Source organism: Chamaea fasciata, unplaced genomic scaffold (assembly GCF_029207755.1).
Source record: "Chamaea fasciata isolate MVZ Bird 193981 ecotype frontalis unplaced genomic scaffold, bChaFas1.0.hap1 SCAF_45, whole genome shotgun sequence".
Lineage (NCBI taxonomy): Eukaryota > Metazoa > Chordata > Aves > Passeriformes > Sylviidae > Chamaea > Chamaea fasciata.
This window is the reverse complement of record NW_027094130.1, coordinates 701,311-708,527: the sequence shown is the minus strand read 5'-3', so window position 1 is coordinate 708,527 and position 7,217 is coordinate 701,311. Positions and strand designations below refer to the sequence as shown.

The 7,217-nt window shown below is 43.1% G+C and overlaps 1 long non-coding RNA gene across 2 annotated transcripts; it reads left to right on the top strand.

The window, feature by feature from the left end:
• Window positions 1-3,386: 3,386 nt before the first annotated feature.
• Window positions 3,387-5,686, top strand: LOC136303969 (uncharacterized). 2 transcript variants are annotated; one of them, XR_010724327.1, is made up of 3 exons: window positions 3,387-3,472; window positions 5,035-5,196; window positions 5,621-5,686. It is a non-coding gene; the product is annotated as an uncharacterized lncRNA (long non-coding RNA). The 2 variants fall into 2 exon arrangements; XR_010724326.1 differs by having other exon boundaries at window positions 5,032-5,196.
• Window positions 5,687-7,217: the final 1,531 nt, after the last annotated feature.

Genomic DNA, 7,217 nt, shown 5'->3' with positions numbered 1-7,217 from the left:
TCCTCCACTCTGGCTTATCTTCTGTTAATGGGCCCATCAGCACCTTTGCTGCACAGCTCACAGATAACCCCCTCCTGGACTACCTCCTGTTAATGGGCCCATCAGGCCTTATCACATGACTCACCATCCCACTGTGAGATGCTCCGCCCAGGGGGAGGAACCAAGCATTCCAGCCTGGATATAAGCTGAGACTCTGAACACCAGAGGGGCGCTTACCCACTGGATTCCCAGAGGACCCGAGCTACCAGACCTTTCTACAGGATCACTGCTTCAGGAAGACCACCTCATCTGGACTGCTTCCATCACTCCGCTCAGGTTGTATTCTGACTCTGTCAGTGGTCTTTTGTATTATTGCATCTATTTTAGTTTACTTTCTTTCCTTTTTTTCTATTAAATTGTATCTCTGACTTGGAGCCTCTCATTTGTTTTGCTTCCAAACCACTACACATGGAAAAGAAAAAGCCCATTTTAGTTATTAATACAGTTGTTCACGTTCCATCACAATCAGAAGACAGCATAATTAACTATTAGCATATTATTTGAGAATCAAAGCTTCCAGCCAGAAAAACTGCCTGTCAAGAGATGTCAGTAAGCAGAGGCAGCCATAGTATGGAGACCACACAGTTCCTCGTGCCCACACGTTCCCAGTGCACGATGCAAGTAATCATCAAAAGCACAACTGAGACAGAATACAGTAATAGAAAGTTAACGACTTACACCATTTGCACCATAAGAATGCAGTAAGAGGAGGGAGCTCAGGCAAATACAGTTACAAAGTAGGTTGAAAAGCAGCTCGTCTTACTAATCAGAACAGCATTGAGCGGTACGATGTGCAGAACTCAGAGACAACGTAAGAAAAATATTATCTAGCAAATAATGTATGCCTGTGGTTATAGATCGAAATTATGACACCCATTCCTGGTTTTGCCAGCTCTCCTGTGAAATTGTGAGGAGGCTCCACTTCTCCATCATTAAAATGGGGATCACAGGAAATTCTTGTTACTTGTAATGCTAAAGTTTACTTAAACTTTCAAATTCTACGTATAGGATACTGCAGAAGGAGTGTTTTCAGTTTTATTTAAGTCTTGAATTTTAAGCACAGTGGAAATGAATGAAAACACAGTTAAGTTAAACTCTGGTGCTTATTTGTCCCTGGACCTTTTGGATAAAAGTCCCTCTGGACTAAAAATCTGAGGAAAACTAGTAACAGCAGGGAAAGTCAATTGCATTCATAAGTAGAAATGAAAGCTATGTAAGGTGAAGAAACTCGTGTGGCATGCGTCAATGGAACTAGTCCTAGTTATTAGTTACTAGTCGCGGCGAACAGGCGCTTTCTCGCTTCCCAGGCTAGGAGACGCACTTTCCGTGCCGCAGAAGCTTCTCTGCTTTTGGAGAGCTCAGAAACGGCACCTAGCGCTGTTCTCAGCCTGCCTGCAGCGTTGAACCGCTGACTGCACTTGGCGCAGAGAACAGGCGCTTTCTCGCTTCCCAGGCTAAGAGAAGCACTTTCCGTGCTGCAGAAGCTTCTCTGTTTGTGGAGAGAACCAGTCCACCAGGCCATTGCTATTCCAATTTAAACATTCAGTTCCACTCTCTGCCGTGCTCCAGATACCCCTATATGTTACTCCAGTGTCTTTGTAGCATTTAACTTCAGTATCTGAAAACAAGGTAAGATCTGAAAATCTAAGGACAGCATACCAATTCTTTTCCCTGACAGTTTCCCCAGTCTCTGTTCTGTTTAAACTTGGCTCTCAAATGTCTTGTCTAGTAAGTCAGTGAAAATGCCCTGTCAGGCAGTCTGTAAGTGTGTATGAAGGTCTTCAGTTACAAAATTTAGAGTTTTATTAAGAGACACCTAGAACAACCAAGATGTGCTTAAAAGTTCTTTGTAGTATTAGCTTTAGAATAAAAAAAGACAACTTACTAGAGAGCCTAGCCTACAGCAGGAGCTTCTGGGTATCTCATCCTTGTGTACTGCACAGCTAACCCCAACAGCATTGTTCACAGCAGTTGATGCGGTATACTCACCTATTTCACACTGCTTCCCTGAGAAACCTTGGTGGCACTGGCAGATGAAGAGCTGTGGGGAATAATATGCCTGTGAACACTGGCCCCCATTGTGGCATTTATTTCTGGTGCAGGCTGTGGAATAAGCAAAAGCCAGGAAATACTGTTAGATTTCACAGAAGCAAGAAGCTGGAAATGTATACACACCTTTCATTTTCCTGTCAGTCTCTTTTAGTCTGTTCTGTTTTTCCCTACCCACCTGTTATTGCCATGTGCTTACAGCCTTTTTGTGTAGCGCTTCAATTTTTTTCTCTGTTTCATTCTCTTCACATATTCTGTCAGACTTTCTCAGCTCCATGCCCACTCCCACTTAGTCCCGCCCATGACGGTGTATACTGGTATTTTCTTTTCTATCCTCTTCTATTCCCAGACGAATTTTCTGTGCAGTAACTCTGGCCCTGACAGTGGATGATTAGATGGACAAGCTCTCACCGTTTCCTTTTTCTTTGTCATACTTACCTCTGACAGGCGCAGTGTGGCAGTGACTCCGACCACTGTCACACCTACAGTATTCGATTCTGCTCCCTGAAAGCCTCAGCCAGGTCCCCCTGTATTGGTAAATTTCTGCAGATGAATTATCTGTGCAAATGGCTGTAATCGGAGAAAGGAAATGCTCTTTTAGTTCAGGGAAAAGACCTGGCTGAGCAAAAGGACTCCCTTCTATTTCCAGGAGAAAAGCATCTGTGATGGGAGCATCTGTCTAATGGGTTGCCCTTTTTCCTTCTCCGACCACAACGGTCCCATCTCTCTCGCTGCTGTGCTGCCAAATGTACTGTTCCACTATTGACTCGTCTCTCTTTCTTTCAAGAAGAGCAGAGGGAGGGGAAAACTTTGTTGTGGATGGTATTAATGCGCTGGTATTTTGCCTTCTGAATCTCTCATCCACATAACCATGACAAAAAGCTCTCAGGCTCTGTTTCCTCAGCATGATTTGCTTTCCCCTCCCATGTTCATAATGCTCCAGCTAACATGGTTTTAGTTAGCCTGGCTTACCTCTAGATCTGGCTCCTCGTTTGAAACGCATGTGTAAGCCCTGCAAGCAAAGAAGGTTAATTCTGTGAGTAACTGCTCTCTTAAAAAAGATGAGAGAACAAGTACCTTCAAAGAGTCAGTCCTTTTCTTAAGGGCATGTAAATCAGGAAGCTCTGAGGAATTGTCTGCCCTCTTGTCAGACAGTACAGTGAAAAGTGCCTCTAGTACCTCAGGATGGGTTCCTAAGAATTGTAAATCATTTTGTTCCACAGATTACCAGATGATTGCTTGTCATCTGAGTGAGGTGAATTTGGGATATGCTGTACTCACATTGTGTGTGAAGTCATTATGTGTTCTTGGGGCGTTGCAAATGCTAACTAAAGCTTGCCAGCTTTCTGCTATTTGAAGGAGGTTCAAGCAAATAATTTCCAAGGTAGGTACAGTCAACAAGCAGTTACTTTTGCTCACTGACATGCAGTTTCCCCATGAGACTTTGTAGCTTGATTATCTTTAAGAGATATGTCTCTTGCAGCCAGTTAAATGAAATATTTTGGATAAAGTTTAATGGAGGAAACCAATTTAGAAAGCTTCTTTGATTAGGCCACAAGAGAAAGAAGATAAGAAGGAGGAAAGGTGGGATAGCAATTTTTTGAGAAAGGGAGTAAACGTTCTGGAATTGTGTAGCATTTACTCAAGCTGTGTGTGGTGTGAGGCTTAAAGTGAGGGGACAAGGGAACCACTGACGTGCAGTTTTAAGTGAGAATAGTGATGAAGATGATGACCATAGAAAACGCAAGGCTGGTTACAATGGAGTTCTTATTAACAGTGAAAGGTGACAGTGAACAGATACACCAAGAATACTCGGAGAAGACTTGTTTACTTGCAAGTCTTGAAATGAAAACGAGCCAGGATAACACATAACACATCCACAATGATAGACCACTTTGTAACATTTTTCTTCCTCTGGTTTGTAGTGAGCTAAGCAGATTCTCATTCTGTCTGATGCAGACAGCTGCAGCCAATGGCAAAGAAATGCTGCTGAAAATACAGGAAGATGGCGAGAGAATTATTTGATGCATTAGCCTCTTACCTGGCACTGGGCAGTCATGATTGCTCCTACCAGCACAAGGAGACATGGGAGCTTGCCTTCCATTCTGAGTGTTTTTCACATCAGCTCTAAAGATCAAATTATCTGTAGAGACAAAAAATAGGATGTTGAACAAAGGAAGTTTACAGTGTGAATGCAGTTCAAGGTGTAACTTTAAATGAAAGTTTTAAATGATGAGAATTCTTTTTATACATTTTTTCAACCCATCACTTCTCAGCTGTCTGGTCTAACTGTCCTGGTCTTCCTAGGGAAACTGCCAGGCTGGATCCAGATGTGCTTTTACTTGATAAACTTAGAAACTCGATAAGCTAAAGCACACTCATTTACATCTGGAGGAAACTGAGAGAGTGCTTCCTGGGGAATAATACAGAAGTAAATTCCAAGTACTTTTTCCCTAAATTGTAGGATGCCAACAGTAGTACCATGTGCACTATTAGAGAGATGGGCTTATCTGATGATGCAGTGTAATGGTGATTTAAATGCGTTAATTGAGATTCTGATTACTGACACCTACTTAAGAGATCTCTTGCAGAGGGTCTGCTGAAGGGTCAGTTTGTGTTAACCGTGGTTTAAGAGGATCTGCATTTCTTGTAGACTGCTACTTTGGGTGAGAGTGAAGATTCTCTCTTGTGTAGAGAATGTGTAGGCAAAATGACTTTGCTTGATGATAGGTGAGGACTTATTTTCAATATTTCTACCGATCCTTCCCAACTAAGCCTTTAGTTTTTACTAGTATCATACGCTTTTGCTAAAAAGGCAGAGTTGTGGCAATGGTCTGGCAGGCTAGCTTTTTTTCTGATAGTCTCATTTATTTGTTGCAGCATCTTTCTCTATGTCCCTTCTATGCAGTCACAACTATACATTATTCCCTCTAATCTCTTCAGCAGCTTTACACTTCAAAGCCCTCTTCAATCCACCAAGAAGAGTTTCTGCTTTCTCCAAATCGATTTACATAGTCTGACTCGTCTATCAGTACTCTTGGGAGAGAACCTTCATTGATCCCTAGTGGAAGATTGTAAGGTGTCATGTAGATGTGGTACCATTGTGGGGTAGGTGCATCTGTAGGCTGTACCCTTCCTGAAAGTGATGAACTCTTGTCTGTCATAGGAAGAGATAACACACGGTAGTTCTAATCCTAAGGCTTTTCTGACCTTTGCTATAATCTGCCCATAGCTAAAACACAGACCTTAGGCCTCAGACTGGAGTTGATACTGTCAGGCAAAGAGGGATGGAACAAATAGAAGGATGAAAACGGGATGACAGTGACTTCTTTCATCTTCTTTCCCATGCAATTAAACCAAGGCACAAAGCTGTAATTGCTGCTACCGCAGGTCACAGTCCATAGAGTTTTGTGCTTCTGGAGAATTTAATTGCTGTTGCTGAAACTTCTTGCATCCCTGAGAATTTGTGGAACTCTGGAGTTCACTCAGGATAGAGAAGGGAAAGACTACATTCTGTGTTCCTTACTTGCAGTACCTGGACCAGCTGGAGAATTGCTGTGGCTTGCGGGAAGAAGCTATTCTTATCTTGTTATCTGACATTGGTAAGTGGTGGCAGTACCTTCAGTTGTCTGAACTATGGAAACCCTTTTAGTCCTGAGTCCACTCTCCAAATATACAGTAGTGACCTTAGTGACTCCATTTCAGACTGACCTTTTATGATCTTGATCATCTCCCAAAAGTGTTGGGAGTCTGGGGAGGTTCTTGCCTACTGGAAGCTAGCCAGCATTACTACAGTTTACAGGAAGGATGTGAGGGAACATCCAGAGAGAGAACTCAATTTGTGTCCAGAGTTCTATGGTGCTGACTTTACCCCTTACACTCAGTGTTTCATTGTATGTTTGATTGTACAAGGTCTGATGTGAAAGCCATGCTTATTACTAGAGTAGATGAATCCTTACTGAGCTCATGCTAGGTACTGTTACTTAGCTCTAACAACTGGCTTTTTCTGTCTCAGCTTCTGCTCTCAGATACCTTCATGAGAACAGGGTCATCCATAGAGACTTGAAGCCAGAGAACATTGTGCTGCAGCAAGGAGAGCAAAGGGTAAGCAGGAAGCAGTCGTCTCTACCTGCACAGACAAGTAAACTTACAAGGAACCTGCATGTGCTTCATGCAGTTACATGGTCCCTCTGCAAGAGGCACTCAGCCCAGGATAACACCTGTCTCAGGTCACTGTCACATAGTATTCTGTGTGCAGCTGAGGTGAGACGTTGTATTAGACGTCTGTTAACACCTGACATTTTGACTTTCAACTATTAAGGAAAGAAGCAGACTGTACTGATTGACCAAAGATCGGAAGGAGCTAGAGGCGTAACTGCTAGGTGTGCTACAACACCTTCAAATTTATTGTGGTTTTAGAAATCTACAGTAGCCTCCCATTTCTGCTTCTATCTCTTCACTGGCACCTTTCCTGCATAGCTTTGAAGAGCCAGACCTTTTCTTTCTGCTGTATGATGTGCTTTTAACAGGACTTCAGTCTGGCATTCTTATTCTCTGTTGTGTGTTTCAGTTAATACACAGAATCATTGTCCTTGGTTATGCTAAGGAGTTGGATCAGGGGAGCCTGTGCACATCCTTTGTTGGGACACTGCAGTACTTGGTAAGAAAGGAATTCAGCTAGAAGAGCAGCTACTGCTTTCTAGAGGGATAGAATTAACTGTTACCAAGCTTTGGGCTGGGATTAGGTACTTGCACGGTATGGGGTGCGTTTGTGGTGCTGAAGCTAGCAAAGGTGACTGCTTTTTTGCTGACGCTGGGTTTTGCTGAGACTGGGGTTTGTGCTACCTGCATCTGTTATAAATAAGCAGGAGTGCCAGTAACCTATGCTACTCACTCCAGGAGGGTCTTAAAGCCCGTGAGAGGCAGTGTTCAGTAATGTCTTTAATTATTTGTACAAATGTTAATGAGATGTTAAGGGACAGAGAAAGCTGAGAGCTTTCTGGCCAAAGCCATCTGGCTTTGTCTCATGCGTGTAAACTGTATCAGGCTCCAGAGCTGCTGGAACAGCAGAAGTATAGGGTGACAGTGGATTCCTGGAGCTTTGGCACGCTTGCCTTTGAGTGCATTAC